The sequence below is a fragment of the Thalassophryne amazonica genome, chromosome 19 (assembly GCF_902500255.1).
Source record: "Thalassophryne amazonica chromosome 19, fThaAma1.1, whole genome shotgun sequence".
Lineage (NCBI taxonomy): Eukaryota > Metazoa > Chordata > Actinopteri > Batrachoidiformes > Batrachoididae > Thalassophryne > Thalassophryne amazonica.
The window spans coordinates 60,855,322-60,871,681 of NC_047121.1; the positions used below are offsets into that span (position 1 = coordinate 60,855,322).

Here is a 16,360-nt window from a genome sequence, read left to right on the forward strand (position 1 = left end):
ATGAATGAGTAAAACCATGTACAACTAAAAGTAAGGCATTAAACAAGAAAAGGGGCTGAAAAACAGACATACATGAAGAGTGGAAACTGTGAAAAAGGCTGAAACAGCAAGGAGAGAAAAACAGGATCTCTTCTGCAAGAAAACAATGGAGGTGAAACGTATGAAGAAGAGAGCCATTTAAAAAAAATGGCAGACATGTTGTTAGAGACACGTTTAGCTTTGGGGTGGGAAGGAAAGAAAGAGCATCTGCACACCGGGATCCGGGAATTATTTATGGTGTGTCTCTTTTACCTTCTACACACAATACCCCATAATGACAAATTCTACACACAATACCCCATAATGACAACATGAAAAAAGTTTAAGATTTTGCAAATTTAATAATAAAACCCCAGCAAATCACTTGTATTCACTTCATTTTTCATACACTTCATTCTTCATACACTTCATTCTCTGCTGCTGCCTACGGTGAGAGAACAGCAGAGGCAGAATCCACTGTGTGTGTGTGTGTGTGTGTACGTACGTACGTACGTACGTACACACACACACACATATGTATATACATACAGACGTATCAGTGGTGGAGATGTAGATAATTGGAGAAAAAAAGCCTCTGAGGTGTGACTTACTGTATATTTCAGATAATACAGTAGTTTGCAGCAGTAAAATTAATTTTTTGTCTCTTGTTTTTGTCTTTAGTATTCCCGTGGGGAAATTCTGGCCACCTGGATGATGAAAAACAGACAAACCAGGCTGTGCTGGCTGCTGAGGTTTCTATATGGATATGTGATTCTCTGCGTTGAACATTCTTGGATATAATGTATATGGCGGACAATTAATGTGCTATGCAGAAATGAGATGTGAGAGTGTTTAATGCCCTTACTTTCCTTCTCATGAACAGTTTGAATTTGCCTCATTTTATTTTTTTGCTCTTTTATGTCCACTTCTCTCATTTCAGCCACCTCTCTTCCCATCCATTATCCCAGAGGCCCAGACAGATAGCAGAAGGAAAAAGGTTAACTCGGTGACCCGAACCCAGCGTCCCTCAGCAGGTCTCTGCTGGCGAAGCCTCCTGGGATCCACTCAGCACGTCAGCGCGGTGCGAAAACCCACAAATGGCCAGCCTGCGGACATCATCACGGCACTTACTAAAAGAGTAGGGGAGTGTAAACGTGAAGACAAAACTTAAAAAGGGATGATATGAAAATCAGAGAAAGAAAAATGAGCAAAAGGGAGGCAGGAAAAAAAAAAGGGATTTAATAAAATGAAACTGAAAAGACGTTCTCAGCTCTTTGGAAAATGTGCAAATATTTGCAAAATGAGACCAAGATTAATATTTCAAGGAGGAGAAGGTTAATAAAATCTTTGTCATGGTGTTTGGTACATATGACATTTCATTCATTTGCAGCTGGCCTGGAGGTGGTTCTGTAATACAGCAGTCTTCCATATGAAAGATTATGAATATATTTACTTCAACAATGACATTATTCTTAGTATCACTACTGTAAATCATTTTCTGTGGATTTAATACAACTGCAAAACTACTCTCGTCTGAATAGTGTGTTTCAATACTTTTACAGTAAGACATGAATGGGTATCAAACACATGGAAAACAAGCACATAAGCTCTTGGAAGCTCACCAAGAAGGAAGGTCACAGTACTGTCTTACTGTCTTACTGTCTTATTTGCCCAGACAATATTCAGGGGTAAAGTGGGATAACCTCTTATACAACTGTAGTATACCGTGAGCTAGGCCAGTCTATACCTCGGGATTATATACTGTATTAAGATGTTTTCACACACACACACACAAAAATGACAGTGTGTGTTCAGTCATTCTGCTTTTATAGTGCATCCAGAACAGTCAGTCTTTTCCATGAAGCTCAAAAGTGAGCTCAGGTGTCTCTTGTTTCCACTGATCATCCTTGAGATGTTTCCACATCTTAATTGGAGTCCACATGGGGTCAATTCAGTTTAGTGGACCTGATTTGGAAAGGCACGCACCTGTCTACATACAAGGTCCCATAGTTGACAATGCACGTCAGAGCACAAACCAAGCATGAAGTCAAAACAATTGTCTGTAGACCTCTGAGACAGGATTGTCTTGAGGCACTAATCTGGGGAAGGGTACAGAAATATTTCTACTGCTTTGAAGGTCCCAGTGAGCACAGTGGCCTCCATAATATGGAAATGGAAGACGTTTGGATCCACCAGGACTCTTCCTAGAGCTGGCGACTCATCTGAGAAGGGCCTTAGTCAGGGAGGTGACCAAGAACCCAATGGCTACTCTGTCAGAGCTGCAGCATTCCTCTGGAGAGAGGAGAACCTTCCTGAAGGACAGCCATACACCAATCAGTAAAATGCACATGGCAGCCCCCCTGAAGGTTGCCAAAAGGCACCTGAAGGACTCTCAGACAATGAGAAACAAAATTCTCTGGTCTGACTGGATGAAGATTGAACTCTTTGGTGTAAATGCCAGGCATCATGTTTGGAGGAAACCAGGCACCATCCCAATAGTGAAGCATGGTGGTGGCAGAATCATGCACCCAGATGTCTGCGGGCATCTCTGGGTCTTTTTCATGAGTGGGGGTAAGATGGAGTGTGAGATCAATAGAGGAATCGGTGCTACATCTGACTTCCTGTGGAAGCTGTTCTGGACCATCATGGTGAAGAAAGATCTGAACAAGAGGGTGAGACTCTTGATTTGGACTCCTGTACTTGTCTATGAATTTTAAGCTTTGGGTAATAACCAAAACAACAAAATAGTGGTTACAATGGTGGAAATGAGGTACCTCTGTAGGGTATCTGGGCTTACACTCTGACTGCATGAGAAGTTTGAATATCCAGGAGGGTCTCTGAGTAGAGCTGCTGGACATTTGCATCCAATGATGACAACTGAGGTGGTTCAGGCATCTGGTGAAGATGGTCCCTGGCCATCTCCTGAGGGAGGTTTTCCAGGCACATTGGAGGAGGCCTCAGGAAAGACAAGATATGCAGTAGGGACTACAGGGTGGCTTGGGGATGCCTTGGGATCCCTGAGGAAACAGGACTTGGCCGAGGATAGTGTGGGATAAGCTGCTTGATCTGCTGTCATCACGACCTGGATATGTGGCAGAAAATGAATAAAGCGCAGACCTACATGGGTTCTGGAGTGCTTTTGAATCCATCTAACACCCCTATTCTACATGGCACTGTTCTACTACAATTGCCCATAATCCAAAAAAGTGCAAAAACAGGATGAAACTGCTTAATCCAGCTCAAACAGGCTGTCTTATAAATGTGCAGACCTAGCAACCCACCTGACTTATAAACGTGCAGACCTGGCAACCTGCAATCGAATGTAAGCAACAAATGCTGCTTCTGCTTCAAATTTTTACCCCTGTGGAGCATGATTAAACACGTTTTAAGCTGTACTCACTAGGAATACCCCATTTAAAGACATTCAAACATGATTGAAGCTGTTAAGACGACGGACACCTGAAGTTACCAGTGACGACTTTGCGATTAGTGATAAAGTTTTTGAACAGTTAAAACATTAGACCCCAATGATAGCCGTGACTACTACATATTCCAGTTTTGCTCAACATTGACAAAGATGGATCAAGAAGTTACTATGATGCTTCAAATGATACACCCCAATTTGCTACTCAGGATTAAACAGTTGGTAACAGTTTACCAACAGGTTGGCAAGGTTAGACCCTATTGTGTGAAGCACCTTGAGGTAACTTTGTGATTTGGCACTATATAAATGAAAATAAATTGAAATTGAAACAAACGGAAGGAACAGAATTCTGTAGAATAGCCCCATGAAATAGGACCATATGTGCGATATGTCAGTGTAAAGATTTTTCCTACGATGTTTTTACCAATATATTGCATGCAGACACACCCACTCTCAAAGTATCTTAGCTTTGATTTGTCCAGTCAGTTCGTCATTAAATTGTCAAGGTTGAAAAGATCCAAAGACTACAGATTTAGTTTTCATTAACATCTTTTAGATGATTGGTAACTAGATATATAGTCATCATTTGCCCTCTTTCCACCTTCAGTTCACCCTTATTGTCCTCTTCTAGCTCTTTCTAGCTGAGCTCAGCATTTAGCCATATCCCAGAGGGTTGCTTCGAGGTTGGAAGTGAAGATCTAAGCCACATGAAGAGGAAAAGAGAGAAAACATGGTATGCTTGTAGAATCTCAGGGGGGAGGAATCTCAGGGGGGAGGAGGAGTGTTTGAGGTGGATTTCTGTCAGACAAAGACTACAGTCAACAAAGACAAGATATGGCCGTTGTCAAGCCCGAGTGCATTAACAGCAACAGACAAGGTAATCAGAAACTAGGAGATAATGAAATAATGCGTAGATGTAACAGCAAAGTGAAGAGTAATCAGAGGACTGGTTGGAACTACAGGTTCAAAAAGGAGAACCAGGTTTCCACAGCAGGGTCAAACTACGCCAGTTTAGCTTAAATGGTGACCCGTCCATGGAAGGTCAACGTTCTGCAGGTTTTCATTGAAACACTCCATCATCTGATTTATGGGTGATATCTGACCCAAGTAGCAACTGTGTTGCAATCAGGGTACCCTAGTTCCATGACCCATTTTTAAAAACGGATGTTTTCAGAACAGTACGTTCCAAGAACAACTTGGATTTGGTGCAATAAAGGTACATTTTATAACCTGTATCACAACTGGAAGAAATGTTCATGCTTTACCATTGGGGAGGTGATAGTGAACCATGACTTAACTTGTTGTGGCGTCAAAAGGAGTTGTAACAAGACACACCAGGAATCCAGTCTTGGTGTTGAGAACTAACTGGATCTGGTCAAATATGATTTCAATCATACGAGGTCTGTCCAAAAAGTAATGGACCTTTTTATTTTTTTCAAAAACTATATGGATTTGAATCACGTGTGATTGCATGAGCCAAGTTTGAACCTTCGTGTGCATGCGTGAGTTTTTTCACGCCTGTCGGTTGTGTCATTCGCCTGTGGGCAGGCTTTGAGTGAGCACTGGTCCACCCCTCCCGTCGGATTTCTTTTGTCTGAGAACTTGCTGAGAGACTGCCACTTTGCTCCATGAACTTTTTTTCAGAAACTGTTAGAGACAGGCAGTTGGAAACCATTTGATAGATTCAGTTGGATATTGGTGAAGATTCTGTCGGCGTCACGCGGATTATGGACTGTTAAAACCTTTTTAAAGACGGCCCACAGCGGCGGAGGGCGCGCGGCGCGCCGAGCGGCCATCGATAGGCTGGATCGACCAGATCATTTCTAAACTGAATGCTGTGTTGATCCAGGACATCATGTGAGTACCACAGAAATGGCAAGCAAGCTGGACATAGCACTTTTGTGGCACATTCCACTGTTACAGGAGATTTTGTAATGAAAGACGTGCAGAAGATTTTGCGCGTCGGCACGAAGCAGCTCAGGACGCACAGCAAAAAAACACCTCCATCTTGGAAGTCTCACAGGACATATTGGGGCATGTCCAGCTGTTACAATTTCTCGGATACTCACTCGACTGAAAGCCATCGAAAGCCGTCTGAATCTTCTGAATGGTTTCCAACATGGAGGTGTTTTTTTGCTGTGCGTCCTGAGCTGCTTCGTGCCGAAATCTTCCGCACGTCTTTCATTACAAAATCTCCTGTAACAGTGGAATGTGCCACAAAAGTGCTATGTCCAGCTCTCTTGCCATTTCTGTGGTAGTCACATGATGTCCCGGATCAACACAGCGTTCAGTTTAGAAATGATCTGGTCGATCCAGCCTGTCGATGGCCGCTCGGCGCGCCGCGTGCCCTCCGCCGCTGTGGGCCGTCTTTAAAAAGGTTTTAACAGTCCATAATCTGCATGACGCCGACAGAATCTTCACCGATATCCAACTGAATCTATCGAATGGTTTCCAACTGCCTGTCTCTAACAGTTTCTGAAAAAAATTTCATAGAGCAAAGCGGCAGTCTCTCAGCAAGTTCTCAGACAAAAGAAATCCGACGGGAGGGGTGGACCAGTGCTCACTCAAAGCCTGCCCACAGGCGAATGACACAACCGACAGGCGTGGAAAAAGTCACGCATGCGCACGAAGGTTCAAGCTTGGCTGATGCAATCACACGTGATTCAAATCCATATAGTTTTTGAAAAAAATAAAAAGGTACGATACTTTTTGGACAGACCTCGTATTTCAGAACTACCATCTCCTGATGCTTGAAACAGATTTACAAAAAACAGATTACGTAGGATTTGACCGTTCAGACTAAATAACATGGGATCGGATATGCACAGAAATCAGATTTTTTTCTGAACAAAGGGTGAGTGACAGATCCAGAAGCGACTGAAAGAGACTCTTTTACAAACTCAGTCCGATAAGCTCCTGATTCTTGTTTCCACAACACAGCAGATAATTGAATGTCAGAGGAAAAGCCAAACATCTCTTCAAGCCCCCGGCAGCCAAATCCACGAGAAAAACAGAAGTATTGCTCTTACCTTCAAAGATGAAATAGTGGATACCACTTTGCTTCAGAATTCACATGTTATCGCGGCGACATCATCATGGATGAGGGTCAAAAATCTTCTGGACGCCTTCACTCACTGGAGAGCGAGATAGAGAGAAGACATTCAGTATCAACTCACCAAGTTTTCAGTCTCATATTGACAAACATATTGGACTTGGAGGTTTTCGTACATTAGACTCATGTATATTATAAAATCCCTGTCTGACATGTTTTTTTCTCTCATTTGATTCATCTGAGTGTGAGAAGGCCACAAATGACAGTGTCTTATGAAAACAATTTTTCTGTTCTAAATGTCTTTCATGACTCCATTCTGCAGAACTGCAATCAAATTGTCAATAAAAAGTGACATCTGAATACATCTAGATCTTCTCCAACACATGCTGTCCACTTCCATTCTTAAGCTTTCCAATGTGTGCATAATTAAACAGGCAGCTTCTGCTTTCAAAATGCCAATTTAATCAAATAGAATTACCAAGTAGAAATTTAACCAACATTGAGAAGTCAACAACTGTAAAATGCCTTTCAGAGAAGCACTTGGGGAGCACTCTATTGAAGCACAATCACCAACAATCAAAACGGTTTTGTTGAAACAGTCAACAGGGTTACCAGTGGAGACGCCAATAAACCGCAAACTGTGATCATGTTCGTCTGAGAAAGCCAAAACTCACTTTCCCTTTTAAACATTCAGGTTCATAGGTTTATTCATTATGAATTTGTATTTGTTCAACCACATAAATTACAACGGAATCCTCATGAACACAAACTTGCATTATAATTATGTGTGAGGTGGAGAAGAAATGATCATTCAGATGTTAGAGTCCCCACAGCACAGACTCTACAAGCTGTGCCGTTATAAACAGTATCCAAGAACATTTCAAAAAGTCACGTTACACAAGAGGTACTCATACATTTGATTTCTAGACTTCTTTGGCTGTAACAATAACTTATGCACTTTTGTTTTTGAATGGGGGTTCCACAAAAACTGAACACATTGCTTGTTCAGGCAGACCACAAAAATCAAGCGAAGGCAAAACATCTACAGCTGGTTAGAGCAGCAGATCTCTCTGCTGTTTGACTGCTGTCTGTTCAATGGCGAGTTCGTTTATGATGCCTCACTTCAAAAATGCTTTAACCTGTCCACACACACACCAGTGGTGGGCACACTTCCGATAATCCAATAACAGATAATTACACGAAGATAATCTTTTTAGATAAATTTAAAAACCATCATCGGACTAATTATCTTCCGATGAATTACCATCCGATAACTTTTAGACCGATAATGTACTAAACTAAGCTGAACAGTGAAAAACATTTTTAAAACTGTTAAAGCTGTTGAGACCTACCTGTTAAAAGTTTTCTACCCTCTGCAAACAGAAACCACTCTATCGTCTGTAAACAAAGGAGAACTGGTAACCAAAAAAAAAAAAAAAATCATTTCCTTTAACACTGTACTAATATAATTGCAATGTCACCAAGTCATCCAGAGTGTTGTATGGCTGGGGGGGCCTGGCTGCCTTTTGTTTCTGTCTTCTGTGCTGTCTCTTGTTTTTCCTTCCAGGTGGCGCGCGTTTAGGACTGAGTGGCTGTGTGGCTGAGTCATCAGGACCTCACCCTGATCACCTGAGGCTGATCATGTGCAGCTCGTCAGGACTCACAGCTGTGGTGCATCTACACGGATTGGAGCATGGTGGCATTTAAGTCTGGAGTACACAGTGTGTATTTGCCAGAGACTCGACCTTGTGACCAGACGGGTGAGATCGTCGTCTCTAGAGCCATCTCATCATCAGTGGATGCAGAGACTGTACCAGGTTTGACACCATGGTCTGTGAAAGAGGAGGGGGTGAGGTCTCACGCTCGTCAGCACACTTCCTGAGGTACGTTAGATTTTGTGACTAACATTTGTACAGTCAGTATATGTGGTGTCCCTCACACCTTATGGTATTGAGCTGTTATGTTAGTCGTTTAATCAGCTTCCACTGCAGTTTGAGTATGTGAACAGGGTGTTCCATGCCTGCAGGGTGGGAAGCTGATTAGTAATTAAGCCAGGAAGTGTTTGCTGTTTATGTACACCTTTGAGCGGTCTCTCTGTGTGTGGAGTGTGGACTCACATGATGGTTTCTTCTTTCACAGACTCGGTTTGTCGCGGCCACCTGGGGGGTGTCGGCGGGGTCCTTGGGTCCGAACTGTTTCTGGCTCCGGACCGTTAGTGCTGCTGGGAGCACACCGGCATTCCACCACGCCAGACTGCGCACTCATTTGTTGTATTTTTCCACATCACTGTTATGTAATTAAATTTAGTTATCCTTTGTACCGTGCTCTGCTTATTTCATACTGGGTCCTTCAAACGCTGGTCGGTTCTCCGGGCTGCGTCCGACACATAACACAGAGGCATACATGTTTAACTTATGGTTCAAATTTTAACCACTCATTTTAGACAACTTATTTAAAATTGTCATGTCTGAAGTTTATAAAGTGAAAATATCAGATATACGAGGTCTATTAGAAAAGTATCCGACCTTATTATTTTTTTCAAAAACCATATGGATTTGAATCACGTGTGATTATATCAGACATGCTTGAACCCTCATGGGCATGCGAGAGTTTTTCACGCCTGTCGGGTAAGTCATTCGCCTGTGGGCAGTCTTTGAGTGAGGAGTGGCCCACCCTCTCGTCGATTTTTTCATTGTTTAGGAATGGCTCAGAGACTGCTGCTTTGTTTGAAAAAATCTTTTTCAAAACTGTAAGGCACAACTGAGTGGACACCATTCGATAAATTCAGCTGGTTTTCGGTAAAAATTTTAACGGCTGATGAGAGATTTTGGTCTGGTAGTGTCGCCGTAAGGACGGGCCAGGACGGCGATCTGTGCTTTGAGGCGGCAGCGTCTCGACGTTTCAAGTTGAAAACTTCAACATTTCAGGCTCTGTTGACCCAGTAAGTCGTCAGAGAACAGAGAACTTTCAGAAGTCGGCATGAGAAGTTTATTCGGACATTCCATTGTTAACGGACATTTTGTAATGAAAGAACTTGCGGGCAGAGTGGCATGTCGGGCCGGCCCCAACCGCGGGGGGTTGCGACAGGAAAAACACCTCCGTTGGAAACCTTAACGGGCAAGTTGGAACATGCCCAAGCTGTTAAACAATTTCTCAGTTACTCACTTGTTGAAAGCCATCAAAAGCCGCCTGAATTTTACAAATGGTTTTCAACACGGAGGTGTTTTTCCTGTCGCGGCGCACACAGATTCACTGAGTCGTCACGGAAACGACTCGGCAAATTTGTGCGCACGTCTTTCATTACAAAATGTCCTTAAACAGTGGAATGTCCGCATAAAGTCCTCATGCCGGCCTCTTCTGAATCTTCTCTGTTCTCTCACGATGTCCTGGGTGAATTAATCCTTAAATTAGGATGTTTTCAGGTTGAAACAGGCCGACGACGGCGCCTGGAAGCGCTGCATGATGTCCCGCTCCGTGGGAAGTCCTTACACCGACAGAAACACCCCATAATCTCTCATCAGCCGTTAAACTTTTCACCGAAAACCAGCTTAATTTCTCGAATAGTGTCCACTCGGATATTACTCACAGGTCCAGAAAATTTTTTTATAAAGCAACGCGCGCCGTCTCGAGCAGCGTGTGAAACAAAGGAATTCAGCCGAGAGGGCGGGACCACATCTCACTCAAGGCCTGCCCACAGGGAAATGACGTCACCGACACGCGTGAAAAAACTCACGCATGCGCACAAGGGTTCAAGCATGATTGGTGTAATCGCACGTCATTCAAATCCATATAGTTTTTTTTTTAAATAAAAAGGTAGGATACTTTGTGATAGACCTCGTATGTTTTCGTTTTAAAGTAATGTGCTAATTTTTAAGGTTTTGTGAGCACATGCTGTGCCAGGCAGCAATGCATTATGGGTAGCATAAGGTAATCGCAGACGTTCACGACAGGACAAATGCATTTCAGACACTCTGTTCAGGGTCCACAGATAACAGCATTAACCCCTAGTGCCTAAAACTCTCGTGAATATATTCTCTGGGTTTATAGACAGTGTATTTGTGTTTGTTAAATTCCACGCATCTTAAATGTAGCAGACACGGATTATCTGGAATTTTGTTTGACATTTTTTCAAGGCTGCTACTGCCATCTACTGGCCAGGAGTGTTCATGGCAGTATTAAACATCTGGGTACATGGCTGCTCTCAAAGTGTTGGTATTGTCCATTGTACAGGCGCTTTTTGTGTGCATATATGTTAACTTTGTATTCTAAAACTACGGTTAGAAGTAATTCCAACTCCTTATCGGTCACGAACGAGGTTGGCGCCATGTTTTTAGTTTTTGTGGAAGTGACGACAAGGGAATAAGGCTCCTGATTGGATAGAATTTTAATCAGTACCGCCACCAAAAGGTTTGCCAGACTAATTACAACACATTTATACGGTTCGATGTGGATGGATTTTTTTTTAAACAACGTAGTGTGGATGAAGTTTTTTCCCCAAACTGAAAGGGTAAGCTATTCGGTTTTACAAATACCCGACAATGTGTGTACATGGCCTTATGTCTGTGAAAGGCACTATATAAATAAATTTACTTACTTAGTAATATTGAGTGCACGTTTTACAACAACATCATAAAAGTTTTAAAACATGCAATTGCGATGACACTTCCAGGGCTCCGTAAAAATGCCTGTTTTTACAAATAAAAATGGAATATTTTACAAAAGCACATTTATCTTTAAACCAACACACGACACACGTCACATTAACGTGTTGGTTTACATAATAGATTACTGAACCAATCACTGTTTAGCACTTTTACCCAGAATGCTTTGCGGTCTGTGTTTGTTACAAAACCTCAGAATTAGTGCCTTATTCAACATTAAAAGATATATGTTGTATTTTAACTTTGTACAAATGACAGAATTGACATTAATGGAGTTATTCTATCAGTATTTTCAAAAAAAATACAAGTTAGAATGACTTTATTTTTCAAGACCTCCGCCTGACCGGAGCGTTGAAATTGATAAGGAGCTGGCCTTATGGATGCTCTTGGTGGTGGGAGCACTGTTGTAAACAAGGGCTTCCAGTGGGGGCAGGATGTTGAAAGAAAAATGATTATGATTAGTAAAGAGTTTATTTTGGTGGTGCTCTCAGGATTTGTTTGTGCTGTTTCCTGCAGGGGGCAGCATGGTCAAACGTTCTTGCTTATTCTTTAGGTCTTTTACCACTTTTGATGCTTTCAAAAGCGATTGTGTTAAAAATCAATTTCAGCTCTTTAGTAACTGTAAATGTCCCATAGACAACACCGGAATTTATCGGTTATCGATTAGCTGTAACTTCCGATACATTTTTGGGTGGTTTATCGGTTTATCTTTATCAAAGATAACTTTTCAGTTATCTTATCTGTTATCGAAGTTAATTTTTTGGTTATCTGTGCCCACCACTGACACACACACACACACACACACACACACACACACACACACACACACACACACACACACACACACACACACACACACACACAGCTGCACTACAGGCCAGTTTGTAACCCATGAAAGTACCTCCTTTACTGCTGGGTCTGATTTAATCAGTGTTTTGTTTATTGTCATTGACGCCCAATCTGGACCCAGTTTTGTTTTTTCTGCTCTCCACACCTGAGGTTTTCCATGTTCGTACACACACATACACACGTAAAAGCAGCGAGGTCCCAGACCACAGCATCCATCCAGCTCCTCCGGGGGAACCCCAAGGTGTTCCCAAGCCAGCCGAGAGATGTAGTCCTTCCAGCGTGTCTAGGGTCTTCCCTGGGGCCTCCTCCCAATGGGACGTGCCCAGAACACCTCTCCAGCGAGGCGTCCAGGGGGCATACGGAAAAGATGCCCGAGCCACCTCAGTTGACTCCTTTCGACGTGGAGGAGCAGCGGCTCGACTCTGAGCTCCTCCCGAGTGACTGAGCTCCTCACCCTATCTCTAAGGCAGCACTCAGCCACCCTGCAGAGGAAACTCATCTCAGCCGCTTGTACTCGCGATTTCGTTCTTTCAGTCATGAGCCAAATCTCATGACCATAGGTGAGGATCGGAACGTAGATCAATCGGTAAATCGAGAGCTTTGACCCCCTACTCAGCTCTCTCTTTACCACGACGGTCCGATACAGCGACTGCATCACTGTAGATGCTGCACCGATCCATCTATCGATCTCACTCTCCATCCGTACCTCACTCGTGAACAAGACCCAGAGATACTTAAACTCCTCCACTTGAGGCAAGGGACACTCCACCGACCTGAAGAGGGCAAAGCACCTTTTTCCGGTCGAGAACCATGGCATCGGATTTGGAGGTGCTGATTTTCATCCCGGACGCTTCACACTCGGCTGCAAACCACCCCAGTGCACGCTGAAGGTCCTGATTTGACGAAGCCAACAGAACCACATCGTCCGCAAACAGCAGAGACAAGATTCTGTGGTTCCCAAACCAGACCCCCTCTACATCCTGGCTGCGCCTAGAAATTCTGTCCATAAAAATAATGAACAGAACCGGTGACAAAGGGCAGCCCTGGCGTAGACCAACGTGCACTGGAAACAGGTTTGACTTACTACTGGCAATGCAAACCAAGCTCCTGCTGCGGTCGTACAGGGACCGGATAGCCCTTAGCAAAGGACCCCGGACCCTGTACTCCCGGAGTTCCCCCCACAGTGTGCCCCGAGGGACACGGTCGAACGCCTTCTCCAGATCCACAAAACACATGTGGACTGGTTGGGCGAACTCCCATGAACCCTCGAGCACCCGATGGCGCATGTAGAGCTGGTCCAGTGTGCCGCGACCAGGACAAAAACCACAATGTTCCTCCCGAATCCGAGGTTCAACCATCGGTCGAATTCTCCTCTCCAGTACTCTGGAATAGACCTTACTGGGGAGGCTGAGGAGTGTGATTCCCCCTATAGTTGGAACACACCCTCCTGTCCCCCTTCTTAAACAGAGGGACCACTACCCCGGTCTGCCAATCCAGAGACACTGTCCCTGATCGCCAAGCGATGTTGCAGTGGCGTGTCAGCCAAGACAGTCCCACATCAGCAGAGACTTAAGGTACTCAGGATGGATTTCATCCACCCCAGGAGCCTTGCCACCGAGGAGCTTTCTAACCACCTCGGTGACTTCGGCCTGGGTAATGGATGAGTCCGCCTCTGAGTCCCCAGTCTGCTTCCTTTTTGGAAGACGTGACGATGAGATTGAGGAGATCCTCGAAGTATTCCTTCCACTGCCCGACAACATCCCCAGTCAGGGTCAACAGCTCCCCACCTGCCCCATCAACAGTGCTGGTGGAGAGCTTTTTCTGCCCCCTGAGGCATCGGATGTTTTGCCAGAATCTCTTCGAGGCCAACCGATAGTCCTCCTCCATGGCCTCCCCAAACTCCTCCCAGACCCGACTTTTTGCCTCTGCGACCTTGAGGAGGTCAGACCAGAGCAATATTGTCAAAAAACAAAAAAACACTGACCAAAAGTAATTCTGAATGAACTATATATATATATATATATATATATATATATATATATATATACACACACACACACACACACACACACACACACACACACACAACCCCAATTCCATTGAAGTTGGGACATTGTGTAAAATGTAAATAAAAACAGATTACAATGATTTGCAAATCCTCTTCAACCTATAGTCAATTGAATACACCACAAAGACAAGATATTTAATGTTCAAACTGATAAACTTTGTTTTTGTGCAAATATTTGCTCATTTTGAAATGGATGCCTGCAACACATTTCAAAAACCTGGGACAGTGATATGTTTACCACTGTGTTACATCACCTTTCCTTCTAACAACACTCAATAAGTGTTTGGGAACTGAGGACACTCATGATTGGGTATAAAAGGAGCATCCCAAAAGTCTCAGCCATTCACAAGCAAAGATGGGGCGAGGATCACCACTTTGTGAACAACTGCATGAAAAAATAGTCCAACAGTTTAAGAACAATGTTTCTCAACGTTCAATTGCAAGTAATTTAGGGATTCCATCATCTATAGTCCATAATATAATCAGAAGATTCAGAGAATCTGGAGAACTTTCTACATGTAAGCAGCAAGGCCGAAAAACATTGAATGCCTGTGACCTTCAATCCCTCACGCGGCACTGCATTAAAAACCCAAATCATTGTGTAAAGGATTTTACCACATGGGCTGAGGAACACTTCAGAAAACCATTGTCAGTTAACACAGTTCATCGCTACATCTACAAGTGCAAGTTAAAACTCTACCATGCAAAGTCAAAGCCAAACATCAACAACATCCAGAAATGCCACAGCCTTCTCTGGGCTTGAGCTCATTTGAAATGGACAGATGCAAAGTGGAAAAGTGTACTATGGTCTGATGAGTCCACATTTCAAACTGTTTTTGGAAATCATGGATATCGTGTCCTCTGGACAAAAGAGGAAAAAGACCATCCAGATTGTTACCAGCGCAAAGTTCAAAAGCCAGCATCTGTGATGGTATGGGGGTGTGTTAGTGTCCATGGCATGTACAATTTGAACATCTGTGATGGCACCATCAGTGCTGAAAGGTACATCCAGGTTTGGAGCAACACATGCTGCCATCCAAGCAATGTCTTTTTCAGGGACGTCCCTGCTTATTTCAGCAAGACAATGCCAAGCCACATTCTGCACGTGTTACAACAGCGTGGCTTCGTAGTAAAAGAGTGCGGGTACTAGACTGGCCTGCCTGCAGTCCATTCCTGTCACCCATTGAAAATGTGTGGGGCATTATGAAGCACAAAATACGACAATGGAGACCCCGGACTGTTGAACAACTGAAGTTGTACATCAAGCAAGAATGGGAAAGAATTCAACCTACAAAGCTTCAACAATTAGTGACCTCAGTTCCCAAACATTTGAGTGTTGTTGGAAGGAAAGGTGATGTAACACAATGGTAAACATACCACTGTCCCAGCTTTTTTGAAATGTGTTGCAGGCATCCATTTCAAAATGAGCAAATATTTACACAAAAACAATAAAGTTTATCAGTTTGAACATTAAATATCTTGTCTTTGTGGTATATTCAATTGAATATAGTTGAAGAGGATTTGCAAATCATTGTATTCTATTTTTATTTACATTCTACACAACATCCCAACTTCACTGGAATTGGGGTTGTAGTATCGTGAATACTACATAGAGCAGGTTGCCGAATGTATAATAAGTGGTCTGCCGATATGTAGACTTGGATTCAAATCCTGTTTATGCTGCCCATCCCTGTCCTTGGACAAAACACTTAATTGACAGTGGGGTAACAAAGTATTTAGTCAGCTCCTGATTGTGCAAGGTCTCCTACTTAGAAAGATGAGAGAGGTCTGTAATTTTCATCATAGGTACACTTCAACTATGAGAGATAAAATGAGAAAAAAAAAAAATCCCGGAAATCACATTGTAGGATTTTTAAATAATTTATTTATAAATTATGGTGGAAAATAAGTATTTGGTCAATAACAAAAGCTCAACTCAATATTTTGTAACATTAACTTTGTTGGCAATGTCAGAGGTCAAACGTTTCCTGTACGTCTTCACCAGGTTTGCACACACTGTAGCTGGTATTTTGGCCCATTCCTCCATGTAGATCTCCTCTAGAGCAGTGATGTTTTGGGGCTGTCGCTGGGCAACACGAACTTTCACCTCCCTCCACAAATTTTCTATGGGATTGAGGTCTGGAGACTGGCTAGGCCACTCCAGGACCTTAAAATGCTTTTTATGGCACCACTCCTTTGTTGCCTGAGCGGAGTGTTTGGGATCATTGTCTTTCTGGAAGACCCAGCCACGTTGCACCTTCAGTGCTTTCACTGATGGAAGGAGGTTT

At 43.3% G+C, this 16,360-nt stretch overlaps 1 protein-coding gene across 1 annotated transcript in view; it reads right to left on the reverse strand.

Annotated features, from left to right (window-relative positions):
• LOC117532116 (leucine-rich repeat and fibronectin type-III domain-containing protein 5-like) overlaps positions 1-16,360 on the reverse strand; it is a 250,846-nt gene that overhangs the window by 110,066 nt on the left and 124,420 nt on the right. The window contains exon 2 of the mRNA XM_034195372.1: positions 6,472-6,576. The gene's annotated coding sequence lies outside the window, so the exon portion shown is untranslated. The remainder of the gene's footprint in view (positions 1-6,471; positions 6,577-16,360) is intronic.